The sequence below is a fragment of the Pomacea canaliculata genome, linkage group LG11, assembly GCF_003073045.1.
Source record: "Pomacea canaliculata isolate SZHN2017 linkage group LG11, ASM307304v1, whole genome shotgun sequence".
Taxonomy (NCBI): domain Eukaryota; kingdom Metazoa; phylum Mollusca; class Gastropoda; order Architaenioglossa; family Ampullariidae; genus Pomacea; species Pomacea canaliculata.
Genome location: NC_037600.1, coordinates 13,119,103 through 13,138,434, shown reverse-complemented (window position 1 = coordinate 13,138,434; position 19,332 = coordinate 13,119,103). Strand labels below are relative to the sequence as shown.

General features: G+C 42.3%; 2 protein-coding genes across 2 annotated transcripts in view; one reads left to right on the top strand and one right to left on the bottom strand.

The window, feature by feature from the left end:
- The window catches only part of LOC112575088, a 111,231-nt gene that overhangs the window by 76,345 nt on the left and 15,554 nt on the right, over window positions 1-19,332 (bottom strand). The gene's annotated exons all lie outside the window — the stretch shown is intronic.
- The window catches only part of LOC112575097 (E3 ubiquitin-protein ligase PPP1R11-like), a 62,603-nt gene continuing 52,079 nt past the window's right edge, over window positions 8,809-19,332 (top strand). Inside the window, exon 1 of the mRNA XM_025256677.1 lies at window positions 8,809-8,925. The gene's annotated coding sequence lies outside the window, so the exon portion shown is untranslated. The remainder of the gene's footprint in view (window positions 8,926-19,332) is intronic.

Here is a 19,332-nt window from a genome sequence, read left to right as displayed (position 1 = left end):
GATGAGATACTTTAAAATAAATTCGACGTGCAAACAAGTAAAGAGTAAATTACTCACCACTAGTGCGAACAACGAATTCTCCCGGTAGCGTACGTTACGAGAGATTAGAGATCGTTTTCCCACCGCAAACAGCAAGAGAATGCATGATTTGGCTTATTTATACCCCTTGTATCTACTTCACTGCGGAAGGGTGAGAGGTAGACAGCCAATCATGAGCGCAGCAGCTTATCCCGTTACTTCCTCCACAGAATACACGCACCTGCCGGTGTAACGATTCGAAACCTCCGGGCGTATCTAAACGTATGGGTATAGTCTGCGCATGCGCATGAAGCGAAACTTCACTACCGTCTGGTAGTTTACTTGAAATAAAAGTAAAGGACGAAACATTTCAGGACATACGAAATAAAATGGCATTGCAAAAGCAAAATTTTAAAACTCGCAATATGCTTTGAGCTGGTTTTGATAAATAAACATCCGATGGATTAGTAAACATTTCCTTGGGTTTAATTATTTATCAAAACGTGCAATTAATTTTTTTCCCCTTAAAATTTCATTGACTTTTCGTTGTTGTCAGTATAATTTTTTGCTGTTGCTGCGGTGCCAACAGATAACAACTTTAAGAATATTCCTGTAGTCTTATTTTTAGTCACCACTTTGTCAGGATTTTTATATAATGCATTTTACATTCCAGTCATAAATGTTTTTACTTGGTTTCCGTCACATATCCGTTCAATCATCATCATAATAAGACTTAAGCATAAATAGAAATTATGAAAGAAATGAAAAAAATTAATGGTAGCATTTTTTTTACATTGGGTAACATTAGATCCCATATCTGTCAGAGGATACCTCCACGGTGATTCTGGCTACATGCTTAGAACGTGGCTGCAAACACCAATCGTAAATCACTTGACTAGGTCAGAGCAAAGCGCCAAAGCAGCAGCTGCCACCGTGAAAAGGTAAATTTTTAGGCCAGATGTGCGGGCTTCTGACTTCGGCAAATTACGAGGAGGGAGGGATGTTGAAGAAATGAAAGTGCACTCTTTGTTGAGCAAACTTTCTGTTGCAGATTTCGCACTCAGCGCACCCGACTCTCTTTCTCTCTCTCTCCCTCTTTCTCACATATTTATAAAAACACACGCATAAAAAAAAAAAAAAAAAACGCGCTCGGATAGACACTACCCAATCTTCCCCTAACCCATGAACCAGATATTAATAAGTTGGTTTTTTTTAAGTAATTAATAATACAGCTTATTTGTCGTTTAACTGTTGCACACTTTATACCATTGTGAAGTGGGAAGGGAAAACTTTTTAGTCACATCAACACCTCTGAGAAAGCAGTGGAAATCTGTCATCCGTATTATGTTTTGGCATTACATATCCCGCATTTGTTGGACAGGACGGAATTTTTTCTCTAGCACCATCACTCTTTTTGTTTGTTTATTGTTTAACTCAGTGTCTACAACGCGTTCGAAACTAAGCGGTTTCTACCTTTGACCTGAGCGTCCTACGCTAGTTGATATGACCAGGGACCGCAAAGAGATTTTACTGCAGAGGGAATTGACGGTCGATTACTTTTGCTAAACAGAAATGAATCATTATGCTCTGAGTGATTAACTGTTTGTATTGTCCTCGGTAAACTAGGAGTGCCATAAGCAAGGTAGGTCGTCCCATAACTTTTTTAAGTCGTTGGAGACTGAGGTTCTCGGCGATAGCTGATGAGGGCGGTGTCTATCTCTACCTCGCTGCTTTACCTTCCCCAACCCTCCAAGGTGTCATGTTCCCCTTCCCGCCGGGTGTGTCGACTGGGGGAAAGCTTGCTGCGCAGCTCGTGTATTGAACTAGCACGCCTCTTACCAGCGCTCTCACCACTCACATCCCCCGTGTATGTCTAGCCTGGCACGGGGCAAGTCATGCGAGACCGACCGAGTGACTGACAGCTCCCAACTGTTTTCTTCGACAACCAGCAGCTCCGGCCTTGCTCCCCCAAGCACAGCAGCGAAGGCGGGCAGTCTTCGCTTGATTGCCTCCGTGTTGCGAGACGTTTTCATTCGCTGGCTCTATTGTTAAAATGGTAAGCAACAAAACAAAGGCATTCCGTAACATGTGGTTAGTTAAACTTAATCATGGGGGGTTGTATGTGTGAAGTGAAGTCGTCCAAAAACATGATGGGGACATCAGCGCCAAACAACACCGCATGACCGTCCAGTTCTCGCGGATATTGCTTTGTTACTTTATCTTACTTTTGCTATCACTTTATAACTAAGGTTCTAGATCTAGGGCTAAAGCAATATCCGCAATGTCTGGTCGCCGCTATACAGCTACGGCCACAATGTGATTTCCACGTTTTTGCCCTTGACATGACTTACCCTCGCCTCATGAATACGGCGCCAGAGAGAAAACTGTCCACTCAGGTTGAGAGTACTGAGAGAACTCAGGCTGACTTTTGTGCATCGACATTGTCATTTACAAATGCTCCACACACTTCATACACAATATCCACTGACTATTCTTGCAACAACATTTATTTCCTAAAAAAAAAAAATTGAGTGGCTTCAATCCTTAGTATTTATGTTATCCACAGGAAATTGATAGTCATTATTAGTTTTCATGACCGTATTTTACGAAAAGCTTTTTTAAAAAGACATTTTAGAACATCGTGGGGAAAGGCATCTTTAGTATGTTAACAAATTCCCGCCTAATGAACATAGTATATCGAGTCTTTCAACATACTTAAAACTCTTATCCAGTTCACAAATTACAAGAACATATACAGAGTTCATTCAACAAAGTACCATTATCATAAAAGCTCTAAAATAATAACTATATAATATAGAATTAGTCTCAAAAGATACATCACATTAAAGCACAAACAAAGCCGTATTAGACAATCGCTGTCGGTGTGTTCTGATTCATATGAATATAAACTACTAAATGAATTACTACAGTCGAACTTCTATAAATCAAACCTTTAAAGGACCAATAAAAAAAAAATACCTGACCTCCGGAAGGTCGAGTTAAGGATGTTTGTCGAAAAAAATTTTTTTTTTCCACTGTGAACGTTTACTTGTAACCAAATGTGTATTTCTCGTCTTTCCTTTAAAGACACACCGGCAACCTGTGGAGACGGAGTCGTGCTCGTCGCACACGTTTCATATACAGAGAGGAGACGATGGGAGTGCAGGGTCGATGGGAGAGGAATACACGACTTTACTCTTTCCGATGTATTTTTCAAATGGTTTCAACATGATGACCGGCTTAAAATTATTCGAGTTGTGGAAGTTTTTGCATAGGCCGATTCGAACTACAGAAGTTGAATATGCGTTGCTTTAACGGGAAAGCAACCAGTTGATGTTTTAAAATAGAGTTAGAGAGAATATTGACTTGCGCAAACTCGACTTACTGACGTTTGACTGTAAACAACAACAACAACAACAACAACAACAACAACTTCTTCTCAAGATCTACATGCAAAAAATAAGTTCACCTAAAGTACGATGTTGAAAAGAACTGAATTATTCACAGAAGAAATATAAAATTACAAAATATTTTGCCGGCTGCCAATTTTCAACCAATTATTAGTTTATTTAATATTGGCATCACATAAAAACACAGCATCATCAACGTGAAGACAACAATCACCATTCCACAGACAACTGCCGCAGTCACAGAAAGTTGACGAACGTCTGGTGTGTCGGAGAGAGGGGTGGTCTGGGTACAAGCAGATGATATCGATGATGCCACGGATGATGCCTCAAAAACACAATCAAAGAGCACACTCTTCACAAAAACAGTTTTCACTTCAGTACATTTCAAATCCAAAGATCTGTTCTGTTGCTTGCAGCAATCCTCACATAATCGTTGCCATTCGGCTTCGTTCCTTTCTAGGTCTGTGCAAGTGTGACTTTGTAGTTCGTCGTTGCACTTCTGGGAGAAGATGTCATTCGGTTCATATCGATGTTTTGGTCGATAAGTTTCGATGGTGCTTACACAGCTTAAAAGTATAACATAGACTTCAAGCTTAGTCATTGCTGATTGACATGTCCAGCTGCAAAAGTGAGGAAAAGCACATTACAACTTCTTCCTGTATGCACAAGAAGATTTAAAGTAGGAAACAATCTAGTACTGGGATAAATTAAAAAATTCCTCATTTTAGTTGACCATACTATTTCCTTTTCTTCAAAGTAAATTAGTATTACCACTACTTATATAAATACTAGTAGAATTACGGTGTCCTCCTTCTTTGATATAATGTCAAACAGCCGATGACCTTTCATCAAGCTTGTCAGTGTTCTTAGTGTCCTGTCTTCTTATCACTTATTTCTGCATTGGATCACTTCTAGAAGCACTAGACAAGTATTGGTTTAGAGTTTAGAGTTTAGTTTTAGTTTATTCTTTGTTGCTCCTCTTTGTCGCCAGCTGACCCGGTTTTGGGCAGCCCCCTTCAGTTGGGCCCATGTGGTTCTGATGTCCTTTGCCTCATTTCTACTGGTTTAGAAGCACTTCTAAAAAAGTATTATTTTGTAACTGGCAGAAACCGACCAACACAAAAAGCATAGGACAACATGGCAGCTGCACATTGTTCGCTTTGAAACCTGAATGATGAAGGGATGAATGTAAGATCTCAGTAATTTCTGCTCATTTCTGGAATTCGCGACGCTGAATGAAGGATGGGTTAAAGTCAGAGCATTTTTTTTTTCTCCCCGTTGCTCGTTTCCGCGGCGGTTTTGGCTTTGCGCAGATCGTGTGAGGTGTCGCGTGTCGGCGAGTGTTTACAATGGGCGCGGAAGTTGTGTCCCGTTATGTTATCCCTCCCTTTTCTCTCTCTCTTTTCTCTTCTCTCTCTCCTCTCTCTGTCTCTGTCTCTCTTCTCTCTCCTCTTCCGCGGCGGTTTTGGTTTTGCGTAGATCGTGTGAGGTGTCGCCTGTCGGCGAGTGTTTTTAATGGGTGCGAAAGTTGTCCCGGTGTGTTATCCCTCCCTTTTCGTTCTCTCTCTCTTTTCTCTCTCTCTCTCTCTCTCTCTTCTCTCTCTCCTCTCACCTCTCTCTCTCCTCTTCCGCGGCGGTTTTGGCTTTGCGTAGATCGTGTGAGGTGTCGCGTGTGGGCGAGTGTTTTTAATGGGTGCGGAAGCTGTGTCCCGGTGTGTTATCCCTCCCTTTTCGTTCTCTCTCTCCTCTCTCTCATTTTGCACGGGACAGTTTTATTTTCGCTTTTATTTTCTGTCTTCTAAATGTGGGTGTGTATATGTGCATAAGATTTTTTTATTTGTATTATCTTTTGTGTGCAATAATTTTTTTGTTTCGTACCCTTCATTTTCATTTTTTTTTTTTTTTTGGTCTGCGCTCAGTGGTGGTTTGATTAGAACGTGACGGTTGAGCGAGTTTGTGCCGGATGTTTCAACGGTTGCTGGTGCCACGCTGGAGCGGTTACGCGACATCAGGATATGTGTGTGGGTGTGTGGGGGTGGGGGATTTAATTAGTGTTTTACGCCGAGACAGTAACTAAGGCTATATATCACAACAATGATGACAGCCCTCTAAATAGATGCCCCATGCAGAGAAAGAACAGCGCGCCTGAGAGAAGATCTGAACCCAGGACATCCAGGGCAGAGTATGTGAGACGGGGTCTGTGTGCGGGGTTAGGAAGGGCAAATAGTGTGCAGAGTCTGCAATACTAGCAATTGTCATGCAGACGTGGTCTCTGTTGATGCAGTACCGTAGGCACATCATGTCCGGACTCAATTCATAAGTCAGCGAAAAGAGAGACAGAGCATTTAGAAAAGATTGTTTTTGGAAATAAACACTATTTATCCGACCGTACTCAGATGTATCATGAGTACTCTTCTCTCCTGGTAAGTTATATACGTTTATTTTTTAAAGGTTCTTTTATTTATTTTTTTTACTCCAGAGTATCTTGATTGTAACAGCAAACCCACGAATATATTGTTCATTTGACCGTCACTAGCACAGGACAGTCACCTCCTCTGCAAATTGTTGTCACCATGGAAACAAAACGTATGCTTTAACAGTTCACGACATGTGGTATGTAATACGAGAGAAATTTCACTCACCTGAATGTTGTCTTGTCCTGTGCCGCGTCTTTGCGTTGTCTTCAAGCAACTGACAGGGTCGTGGAAGCTGAGTACTGTGCCGAGGAGTCAAGCCCTCCAACTTTTGATCACATTATTGACTGATAACAATAGCGGACGTCCATCGGCGTTGAACGTTTCGGCAGACTGGCGCACGTGGTGCTTGCGGCTTGAAGCGCGGCCCTCGCCAGGCTTAGGGGCGGGCAATGCTCGTTGTGTTGCTGACAAACGCTGCTGGTTACCTCGGCTGACGGATGGGTGGTGCGAGGGACGTGGTTCGGGTGGAAGGTGGAGCTGGTTTATGGAGGCCGTGAGGCAAAGTGAGAAAGTAGCTACACGGGCCTCTGTTATTAGGGCCTTAGGGGCGCAGTGCGGAGCCTGAGTTGCCTTCTCTCGGGGGGGGGGGGGGGGGGCGGTTGATGTTTTACGCCGTGCCAGCGACTGAGGCTATATTACGGCAAGGCAGCCAGCTCTGTAAACAGATGCGACGTGCAGAGAAAGAACAGCGTGCCCGAGACGAGAAATGAACTCAGGGCAGCCAACCTTCACTGTATTGGTGACAGGCGCTAACCCTTGCGCCACCGGACCGCTGCCTTCTCTCAGAGGTCTAGCAGGGTGTGCTGACGTGGCCCAACGCGATACTGTCTGGACAAACACACAGTCACGTTTATTGTTCCGCAAAATACAATTTCCTTAATACTGTCCAGATACGAGTATTGTTATTGAGACTACGTCTTATGGCACCCGCATAATTTTCTTAATACTGTACATACACGAGTATTGTTGGTGGGACTAGAACTTATGCCACCCACATAATCACACGATGGTTTAAGAGGTAATGCACTCTTTTCTGCTCGTGCCTGTGGAATCTAAACGTGCGTTCTCGTTGGCATTATCCATGTAGTACATTAAAGGATGGAAAGCCACGAAAGTCTCTTTCTAAACTAATATATCTCCCTCTTTTTTTTTTTTGTTGTATTTCGATCTGACTGTTCCTCTGTCGCTCATGCGACATTCGTCATATGATGACTCACTAGTAAATTTCAAAAAGGTGCAGGAAGTGAGTAAAACAATGTAAATTTTTACATTTATGAAAGCTGACCGCGAAATTAGTACAACCAGAGACTAACGTCTCTGCTACAAGTAAAGAATAGCGTGCCCGAGACGAGACATTAAATTAACAGATCATGGCGGGTCGTGCCGTAGCAGCAGCCGCCATGATCTCACTCCACCTCCCACCCCCGACAAAGTTCCCACCATTCGCCGGCCGACTGTCGAGGGTGGGAGTAGGAGTCAGATCATGGCGGCTCAGGCCGTAGCAGCAGCCGCCATGATTATCGGCTGCTGCTACGGCCCGAGCCGCCATGATCTGACTCCACCTCCTTCCCCCGACACTCGCACCATCCTCCCGTCAGGGTACGTAATCGGTGCAGCACCTATTTGCTCTCGTGAGCAGCACAGTGGGTTAATGTGCCGTGAGTTAATGTACTGTTAGTATTTAATATACATCTATTGCAACTATTTGTCTTCTCAATCATCATGTAATATAAAGTCTGTAGAAAGCATAAACTTTATCATTTCCTGCAGTTGTGACAGCCATTTTCTTTCTCTTTTTTTTTTTTTTTTTTTTAACCTGTACACGATCAGTTTGATACATTCTAGGTGAAACCACTATTTGCATGAACAGTTTTCACTGATGCAGTGAACCATGTGTCGTCCATCATCAGCCCTCCCCCTCCCCCTCCCCCCCCCCCACACACACACAGATTTTCTTTTGTAGTCAGTTTGTACATCAGATATGGCCACAAACCGATAAGAGTAGCTGAAGAACCGCGAAGCGCTATGGAAACAAGATGGCGGACAGTGCTCGTTGCGAACGTGTGTATCACATGACTTGAAACGACCATCGTTGGCATTATCCATGTAGTACATTAAAGGATGGATAGCCACGAAAGTCTCTTTTCAAAGTAATATCTATCTCTCTTTTCTGTATTTTGATCTGTCTGTGCCTCTGTCACTCATTCATCTACACAACATTCGTCGAATGATGACTCACTAGGAAAATTCAACAAGGTGCAGGAAGTGAGTGAAACAATGTAAATTGTTACATTTATGAAAGCTGAACGCGAAATTAGTACAGCGTATTTCAAACGTAAAATGAAAAATTAGAGTGATGTCCTTTCTTCCAACTGCCTTCAGGGCTCTGTACTTTTTTGTACTTTTACCTTTTCTGGTATTTACTTTCTATTTGGATTGTGGTGTGCCTCAGGCCCTTGACGGTGGCTTCGATTCCATTTCGATATGAAGACTTCGTGATCGACACATTTCATTTGACTGTGGCTTCCGTTCCCTTTGACCTCTGTTGATCAGAGGACTGGTGCGTGTCGTGGGGGCTCATTCGTCGTTTCACTACGACTTGGGCCGTCTGTATGGTGTCCCCTTCCGTCCTCTTCAAAATTTAGAAAGGATACGTGTGTATCGTTTCCTATTAGCTTCAAGCGGTCCACAACGAATTGTGAATTATTCTTCCTGCAAACAATGTAGAAAGAGAATATGACTTCCAAGTGCATGCACAAAAGTGTGTGGTGCCTACAATCTTCTGATGTACACAGTCTCTACTCATAACATTTTCTGCGTTCAGCACACACAGAGGAGTGAAAGTTTCTCGGCACAGAAAAAACAAGCAATCTATTTACAAAGTCCAAACTGAGGTGTAAATAAAAAAGCATTTTGCGGCGGTGGCTGTGCAGTGTGGACGAGCAGTCGTGGCAAATTCACAAATTAGTGTTGATGATTGTGTTATTTCAACGATTCTTAAAGATCGTATCTCCAAAACAGTGAGTACACAATGATTGTGAGCAGTTTTTTTAGATAGATAATTGAACTGGAACCTTATTGCAAAACAGGATGAGAGAGTGCAAGGAGTGTACAATCTCCATGCTTTGATCACATGACTTGACTATGCTGGGACTGATCGTGGGGTGTGCCCAGATGTTCACATTGCATGTGTCGTTAAGATTTTTGTCGCCTTTAGACCGCTGTGTTGAGGCGAGTTGTTAGAGTGTTAGTGTTGTAGTCTGCAAAGTCCTGAACCACTCGATATCGAAATGAACTTGAACTGGGCAGCTTTAGGCAATCGTTTTGTTGTTTGCTAAAAACACGCGCAATAGTCTGGTGTGAGTGTATTGCTTGAACTATCCTTGCCGTGACATAGTATTAATGCTGGATTTGGAAACCAAACATGAGTAAGTGATTCGACACTCAAGAATTAGGTGTCCAAATAAAGAGATTGGCATGAGAATTGAATTTAAACCACGAGAATAAGCCCGGACATGCGTGTAGGGCTACAGCTGAAGAGCAGAGGGCAAAAAGTCGCATCTGACAAGGAAGTAAAATTCTGTTGTCATGGTAGGAAGGGTGGTTGTTGCTGCAACGACGACCATCAGGGACTGTCACAACAGCCTGGTAATGCCTACCTACCAGGCTTGATATATTTCCTTGATATAGTTACAGGCTGATCTGTAGTTTGTTCCTTGGTTGGTCTCTTGACTGGTTTTTATTTCAGAGGAAAGCGTTTATATCTAGCAACGATTTCTCACTGGTGGGAGGAGAGAACTTCTCTGAGATAAGATTTGGACGATCTTTTCATCCTGCAAGGAGCATGATCATACTGATAGCAATGGTTGGGACAGGCGAAGGTTTTTAACGACTGTTGTCCTGGACCGCCATTGTTTGTTCCTTGACAGTAATTTGATGGACTGTTACTGAGTCATCAATGTTGACCCTTGAGGTCAACAAGGTGTCATGTTTATGGGCTTTGGCCACTTGCCTCTCACTGCGTCTTTATCTTGATCTTGATCAGTTTTGAAAAGTTATTGTTCTTAGTTTCTCTTTGATACATAGACTGAGAACTTGTGATGGGCGTATTGTGACATTTTAATTGTTACTTCCGCAGTAAGAAGATTGTTAATGCTACATTATTTCTCATTAATGCACACTTGAAGCGTCCTGTCAGGCCTCTTTAAAAATGTTTTTACTACCAAGCATTAAAAACCAGCTGTTTTATAGCCACATGGACATTTTATGGCCAGTTGGGAAGTCCTTCCAGATTTAATTTGAAAGAAAGGCGTTCTGCAATCTGAAAAGAAGTATGAACTTTTAAAAAATATCATTCTGAGTGAAACCTGAAGTCAAAGTTGTAACAGATTAATTCAAGTACAATAAAGCACTTTCATTAGTTTGTGACAAAAGGGTTTCTATTTCTTCTTCTACTTTGGTTGTTGACGTTGTTGTTGTCGTTGTCATTGTTGTTTGATGATGATGCAATAGGGACTGGCCTAAATTATAATTTCTGATGTATTTGAAGGCTGGACACAATGACAGAGCTGTAAGCTCGTCTAATGAGGCCTCACAGACAGGAGTGAGGGGAGTCCTTGTCTTGTCAAAGTGCTGGAGAGAACTACCGTGTTCAAAGACCTGTACCTCGTCATAGGAACATCACTATTTACTATTATCACTTTTAACTCATACTTAGGAAGGAAGTTCCTTGTCATGAACTAATTTATTATGTTATCTCTGATGTTATCTCTGCCTACATGTGAACCGGGGCCCGACATTTCAAACGATGTCCAACTGCCTTCGGTAGCGTCACTCGTATATTTGTTTACTTGTTAATGCAGGGAGGGGCATTGATAGATGTCGCTGTCCAGAATTTAGATGTTACTGTTGAAAATAAATAACTTCATTAGACGCTTATTTGGCACCATCTGTGGCGTAGAAAGGATATGGAATCTGCTCACAAAAGGCTTCTTTCTTCCTCGCTTTAATAATTCCTTTTATTGGCAAATGTCGCAAATGACAGGGTCTTGTGTTGGTCTTAGAGGTAGAGGTCGTACACTTCATGAGATATGAGGGCCACTTTCTGTGCACATCACCCTTACTTGAGAGAACAGATGAAAGGTCAGGAGTAGAAAACGGAGGAGAGGTGCAGATAGCACGAAGAAAAGAAGAGAAAACGAGAGAGGAAAAATACACATACACACATATATAGAGAGAGGAACCGTAATTTCCGTTTTCTTAAATACTCACTCATCACGGTGGCAATAATTATTACAAAAAGAAATCAAGCAGTTTATTTATCATGAGATTACAAAAAGTGTAAATACCACCATGAGGCAACACTAATAAAATAGAGCGAGTTAGTGGCAAATGTAAAAGTCTTCAAGGTTGACTAGGTGTTTGTTGTCCATGTTCATCCAAGGACATCTGATTGTTTGAAATCCTGTCTGACGTCATGACACCCGTGATGTCTTTTCACCGTTGTAGCCACGTGGACCAACGGATATCAGGCTACTAATCTGACGTCACGGGTGCTTAGTAGTGACCTGACCTCACGGTGACGAGCCGGGGACGTTGCGAGAGGCTACAGGTCGATGGGCTGCATGACCATCTGAATAAACGGACAGTTCTCGGACATGTAGCAGTAACCGTCTTTGTTGTCTGTCTGTGACCTCTCCTCGAGCTGCTGGAACGCCCGAGTTGTGAGGATTGACATCGATGGCGGGGTCCTCAGTTTGTGGGTGAACTATGACTCTCGTCGGAGTTCGAAAACTGACCGCTCCAAACGACATTGCCATTTTGTCCTGATCTCTGTGAAAGACAAAAATTGTAGTAGGTCCAACATGTAGTCATCCATGATAACTTTTTTTTTTTTACATAGAGTCAGCACTTGATACATACAACAGGCAATGTAACTAAAATATCGCTCGTGTTTATTGCCTCAGAAGACAAACTCGGGGGGTTGTATGAGCGGGCAAATCCGTGCGAGCTAGTGTAAGGTCGATGTAGGCCAATGTGTGTTTTTTTGTTTTTTTTTTTGTTTTTTTTTTAAATGTGAATGTGCCTGAAAATGTGAGCGCACGAGGAAACGCGTGTAAGCTGAGAGGAATTTTTAAAAACACAGAGCAAAGCTGAAAAAAATCGCAATCTCGAATCCGGAGTTGTCTGTTTAAATCATAACTACCATGAAGGATGTTTAGCATTTTCCGGTCTATTTTCCAGCTGCTTTAGCTTGTGTATCTGCGCGAGTCAACTGGATTCTTTGATCTCTTGTCTACACCCTTGCCTTCTGCTTCTATATTGTTCTTCACTGCCTTGTGTGTTGATGTGACCTCTGTGGCAGTCATAATCACGTGCGCCAACAATGAACAACTTTAATTTATTGGTGCCACCTCATCCACCACTACTACTCCAATCATACTACAACGACAAATCATGGTTGCAGCTGATAATATAACTGATCATCTATGCTGACTGCATTCATCTAAAATCACAATGAATTCTTTGTTTTGAGACCATTATAATTCTTATGTTTGTGTTTTTATATTTACACGCCGACTGTTGTCAGGCATCTGGCATGTGACTGCCAGGAGAGAATTAAAGGAAAGCTACCTGTTAATCATCCTGCTGACCAAACATCAATACGGTAAACACTTGTGTCTAACCATAATCATTCCACTTCAATTCTTGTCAATTGGACAAAACAATTGTACACAAAACTCTACAATGACAACTTCCTAGTTTTTCTCCAGGCAGCTACTTCACATCTTTCAAATCCAAACAAAGTTAAAGAAATGTCGGATGGCGATGAGAGTTTTCCAATCATACAGTAACTATACTTGACCCTGTATTTTAGACAGCGGTCTCTACTTCAAAATCATTTTGTCATTGTCAGGATTTCCTGCCGTTTAATTCTCTGTGCAAAGGAGACAATATCTCTACAGACACTTCACTTACCTTAGCTGCTGTCGCCAATGAGCTGTGGCATTTGCTGTGGCGAGCTGTGTGTTCGATGCTGCACGCTGCTGCAACTGAAGGACTGGGTCTTCGCGAAAGGTTTTATGCAGGAGGCCAGAGCGCCAACGCACACCTGGTGGTAAGGGCAGCTAGGAAAGGTGGGAGGATGGGTAGCGGTGGTGGGCGAGATGCACCAGGTCCTGCTAGCCCTGAGAACAGAGGGTGCACCCAGTGCGTTGATGTGCATGAGAGCTATTGATTTTCTTCCTGATGACAACGAGAGCTGGTGCTGGTTTTGGTGTAGGATACTCGTGTTGGTGCTAAACACCTGCCGTTGCTGACCTTTTCTTTTTCTTCCCTTTCCCTCTGTCCCGTCACGGCAATGTAAGAGCGAATCTCCCATAAACAATTTACACGGCTGACTCTAGTCACGTTGTCTAAGAAGTCAATGTATTTCCCACCATGTTTGCAAACATTTTCGGCTGGCTTGTTCCATGCGTATTAATCATCGCTACAACACCACTCGGAAGTTTAAATAAAAGAAGTCACAAGGGAGGGGGATGTGGGGAAGGCGAGGGAAACTAGGAGTGGTAAAACAGAGTTGGCGGTGGGTGGGGAAAATAGGTAACAACAGGAAAATAGTTTAAAAGAAGAATGTTGCTGTTCACTGTATTGTTTGAAAACCTTCAACATTTTGGGTAACAGCCCGACCCCTTATTATCCAGCGGAAGGCCGGGTACCGTGAAGCTACAGAACTTGTTGGCTCGAATACAACTGCAGATTTGTTGCAGCCACTGGACCGGCAGTGTGACTGCATGGGGAAAAAAAAAAGCCACCTGAACGTAGCAAAAGAGACGGAAACAGAAAGAAGAAGACGACTAAAGATAAAAAGAATCGTGAACACATTTTTTACATCTGTCGCAAAATGTTGAAGGTTTTCAAACAATACAGTGAACAGCAACATTCTTTAATCGTCTTCGACCTTACCTTCAAGATGATTGCAAGTCGCTTTAAATTTCGCAGTCAGAACAAACAACTGTCAATAAAAGAAATAGTAAACATTACACTGTTCTCAAACGGTGGGGCGCCCCCCTCCCCCGGGCCCAGCACTCCACCCTCAAGACACCCAAACGTCAGGCCGGGTGGTAGTTGACTGAACACGGAGATTTCGTCTTTGCTTCGTCGCTTCACCTTTTGGCAGATTAGGGGTTATATCATCGATGGTAACTGAAGGAGAACTGAAGGACTGTTGTAACGAAACGCAATCTAATGATTGAGCATAGCACGTACCACTTCTGGAATATTTAATGAAGTATTTTATCCAAAATGTGAGGATAGAAACAGGTACAAAGACAGAGAGAGAGAGAGAGAGAGAGAGAGCGAGAGGACGAATAACAATTAATATGAGGGTGAGAAGAAAAAGAAAAAGATTTTTTTCTGCCATCGGTGTCTCGGTTGCTTTCATGGCGGTGTACACGAGAGTTACCTGTCCTGAGGGCAGCAAGTTTCTGTGAAGCCCGCGGCGATGTAGCGTCCTCCCATCAGCTTCCTCGAGTGTAAAGACATTTACTTGCTATCTTTCTTACAAGCTGGTAAATATGCAATGTAATGTGCAATCTGTAGATGAGAAACTCACCACATTTTACTATAATAAATACGCATACAACCACCCTACTTTCATTTTGACGGGTGGGGAAGACTTGGATTTGTTTTCTATCATCTCATTGAAATATTTCTTTGCAAAAACAAAACTACAGATTTTACGAGAAACATGGCTTCGTAACAGAGCTAGAGAAAACTTTGTGTAGTAGTAGGTTTCATGTGATTTCTGCTCTTGACCTAATATAAAGTTGAACTTCGTTGAAATAGTTTATTTACTGAGAGAAAGAGGAGCACAGATAGCCTTATCACGACACGAATGAATGTTCATTGCGCCATGACAGACGTGTTCACTGGTAAGCGTCTTACATCCGGGTTAGCTAAATGCGTTTAGTGATTAGTGCGAACATTTTATCACGGGCTGCGCGTGACTAACCACGTGAACTCAGGTTCCGCTATGACTAGTTAGTGGAAGGAAAACCAAAGTTGCAAATGCCGAACAGCCATACCTGGAAATTGTATTATTTTGACCGTTATCAGTTGGGAGACAAAAGCAGCGATGTAGCGACGACAGTCACTCAAGTTGAGGAGGGGGAGGAGAAGTGGAGGGTTGATGTCAGCTCCTGATCTTACAGTAAGATCTATAGTTTGTACAACTAGGTATTTAGGTTGAGGTTTGTGTTTAACTGTTTCTAGTGGAATTAATAGTATTTAAAGACTGCAAGAGTAGAATCAGCAACCTGATGTGGCGAACCCTCCTGACAAGCAGTCGTCTCTGTTTCTCTGCAGCGAGAATAATATCTGTTCTACCTTAAAGGGATAACCATCCACATATCTCTACCTGCATTGTAGAATGAAATAAACTAATGGAATTTGTTACCAAACAAATTGGAGCTTATCATTAATAGTGATGTAGCATTCTACACATTGTGAGTTCATCTTAAGACTGGTGGGATGAGAGATGCCATCCATCCAAAAAGAACAAAGGAAGCAGCGGGCTGCGTGTGCGGACGTTTCGCCGACCGGCGTTTCGCCGCATTATGTCAGAGAGAGAGAGCTTACTTACTTCTCAAAGAATGAAAGTAACTACTAGATTTCACAATAATTCTTTATTTCAAACAAATTTTACACACACACTTCACAGACATTTCACTTTGATTGTCACAGATTATGCGCAACAGCTTTGAGAAAAAAACATTGATACAATGGCGAGAGAAATGTGTGAGCTAAGGGGATTTACACACTTGACTTCGGCTAAAGGTCCCGCGTGAAATGCCGAAATGAAGTGCCCCGCGCCGAAACCTCCGTCGACGAAACATACGTTGGCTAAACGTCCGGCTCCGAAACGTCCGTGTACCGACTAGTTGGGGTGGGAACCGATATTTAGCGAGCAGTGGAAGCGGCGGCAGGACGAACGGTGGTTAATTGATTGCCACACCACAGGCTCCTCGACTGGCACTCCCTTCTAAACGGCGGCCGATCTATATCTTCCTCTCCATCTCAGCTATTCGCCCTCTCCATCCTTTCCTTTTCCTCGCGCTCTGCTCATCGGAAAAATATCCCCAAGCGAAAAAATCGATTATGATGTCCCGAGTGGCATCTAAAACTGACAGAGACTTATAAAAAGGACTTGAACACCAGAGAACATTTGTCTGTGCACAATAAACCAATGCATCTCATCAGCGTGACAGCCAGTAGCTTTGTGGCATGTCTCATAATATTAAACTTGTTATTTATTCACAATAATATGCAGCAACAGCTAATGATAATCACAGTCTACAGAGTGTGCAAAATCCAGTGTGCAACAGCTGCATACAAAAGGTAAGGTGCGGTTGGCTGAGATCTACTTCTTTCTTTAACCGACACTCGTCTCAGCAAATATTTAAAGACCAACCTGAAGTTTTGTTTTTTTTAAACTTATCAGTAGATATACATGTAGGCGATATAAAACTAACCTGTTAATTTTAACCTCCAAAACCCACCCGTTGATTAATTATCCGCTACGAATCGCACCTGCGATCAACGAACGCTGATAACAGTGTACTACGTCACGCTAACAGTGTAGTACGTCACGCTAGTACACCATTCGCAACATTGCCTGCATGACTCTTACCCTTATCTATCCGATGTTTGTCCTGTGTAGACCCGGCACATGGATCCCAGAATATCGGGTAAGAGGCTGGGAGGCACCAGTTGTGTCTGTTAACGAGGTGTCCAGCTACACTCTTTTCTTATTCTTTCTCTCCTTCTTATTCTGTAATGGAGGCGGTCGAGTGGTGCTCACATAATTTTTGTGGTGGATATCGGGTAAACGTCGTCCCATTATTATTTTCGTAACATTTGGTCTTCGCTGTTTGTGTATTCACGTGCTCTTATCAAAGATGTGGGAGCTTGGCTCAACTGTCAGCCAACCTAACGAGTTTCCTGCTGTGTGTTGTGAGGAGGATGGACGTGGTACTGGAGCTCGTGTTTGGTAGTGAGGTGGGTGGGATGAAGGTAGGTAGGTAGCTAATGTCTTAAAGCAGTCATCACTCGTACAAATAAAACTAAACTTTCAGATTTGACTGATATAATTTCATTTTGACACGTAAACAGTACAGATTATGATGTCGCAAATTAACATCTGAAACATACAGAAACGGGTTTAAATGAACTATTTTAAATGAACACCAGAGATAGTAATAACGTTGTTATTATATATATATATACTAAGGTTCAAAAACAGCTTATAAAAATCACAGGCAATCTGTGGCCTGTGCAATGACAATGACAAAGGTCTTTATTCGGTAGACTGTGCCCATAACCGATGTTGGGGGAGTGGGTGGAGGAATCAAATACAAAATACAATGCCCTTACATAAATATAGTTATAACATACATTAATTTGTTATAAAAATATCAGCAATTTGCAAATTATTTGTTCTCCCTGATTTATAGTGCTTTATAGAGAAAGAAGGCAACAGTTTGGATAAATGATACTGAGAAGGATACTTCTAGAATTTTTCAGGAATGTGCAGCGGTCGTAGATCTTTGTATTTTGGACACGAGAGCACAAAATGTAACTCAGTTTCTTCACAACTGCAATGAGGGCATAGTAACGAGGCAGTGGACAAATTCCTGTAAAGCTGCTTGTGGCAGTTTGTGTTTGTAACTCCAAGCTTAAACCTTATAAATGAATTTCTTCTAGCAATATGTCTAATGTCAAGTAAGTAAGTACTCAGCACTAAAGAAGACTTAAATGAACTGTAGAATGAAAATCGATCACTATTAGATATTTTTCTATTCTAGTTTTGCTCAAAACAGTCTATGAGTCAATTTCAATTCTCTTAAGAACTGCTTAACATTGCCCACCCCTGACATTCCCAAAGAAATTCAAACCCATATGATAAAGTGCTACTATAATGTAATTAACCGAAGTGGTCTTGTTGCTACCGTGCATATTTAACAATATATTTAACACTTTTTGTGGAAGTAACTGGGGGCAAGTTTGCAACTTTCATGCAGTATGCAATACATCTCACATAAGATGTCACAAACGATGGGTATCTACCCTATTCACCCCTGGCATTTGGGGGTTTTGCTGTCACGTTCAAAAAGTGTTTCATAGTATATAAATAGACTCTCAATAATGTTGTTGTCAACACACAGATTCCACCCCTCAGAACCATACAGAAGGATTGGCTGAATTTGTGTATCGAGCAGTTTGAAAAACAAAAAAAGGATTACAATCTTCAAGGCGCCAAAGAACTCTTTACATTTACTTATAAGAGATTTGGAAAGTACAAAATACTCAATTGCAGTGCAACCAGAATTTGATAATATAATATTCAATGCTTTTCATGGTGTTTAACTCGGATATTTTAAACTATTCAGATAAGGTTCATTTTGTTTTGTTTGTTGAAACATTCTGAAGTGCAATGTTGTCAACAGCAGTTCCTAAACTGTTTGTGGTCTGCTTTGAAGCTGTCTAGAGAAGGTGGACGCCTGTCAGGTGTAGGTTTGTTAGTCAAGAATAACTTGGCAAAGTATTAAAAGAAATATGCGATGAATATGATAGTATCATTGCTTAGCAGGTGTCAGAAGAGTTATTACAAACTGATACAGACGTGATTTTGCCAGGTGTTTATATTCCACCTGTTGACTCCCCTCATCTAGTGACAGCAAATAAACAAATGTTTTGTACTGGTGAGTGTTTATCTGTTCACTGAGGAGCGATTGGCTTCGTTGCTCGCGTTGGGCGCGTGAGTGTTTGTCGTGTGTGTATGTGTGTGACGGTAAGCATGCCTGTGACAGCAAGTTCCACAACGCGAGATCTCGTTACGCGACACACATATATATAATTATATACTAGTAGACAAGTCTAGAAATCCACACAAGTAGACAGCAGCAGCTTACGATCATCGCAAGCAAGCTGTGACCCGAGCAGAACCAAGGAAAGCGTGCACCAACAGCAGCAGCAGCAGCAGCAGACGACGACACCGGTGATGTAGATGGCGGAATGTCTCCGAGTGTCACAGACATCTTGCCGTTGGTGCCGTTATCTTGCTTTCTGATGCATGCCGGGTTGATTGTGGGCACGTGGGGATTCGTTTTCAAACATTTTAGAGTCAGCCTGCTGGATGGATCACAACAGAGTTCGCTGAGCTGATCAGCTTGTACAGCAATTAGTTCTTCAGGACAGCGGATACAGACTTCAATTATTTTATCCAGGCATGGTGCAGGGAGGTCACGCTGACCTATGTTTAGTGGCTTCCAGTTCTGCGAGTCGACGAGAATGACAAACATCGCCATCAAAATTATATTCCGGGTCAGGGTGGATGTCCAGTTGCTTGCTTTTCCAACCATGTTTTT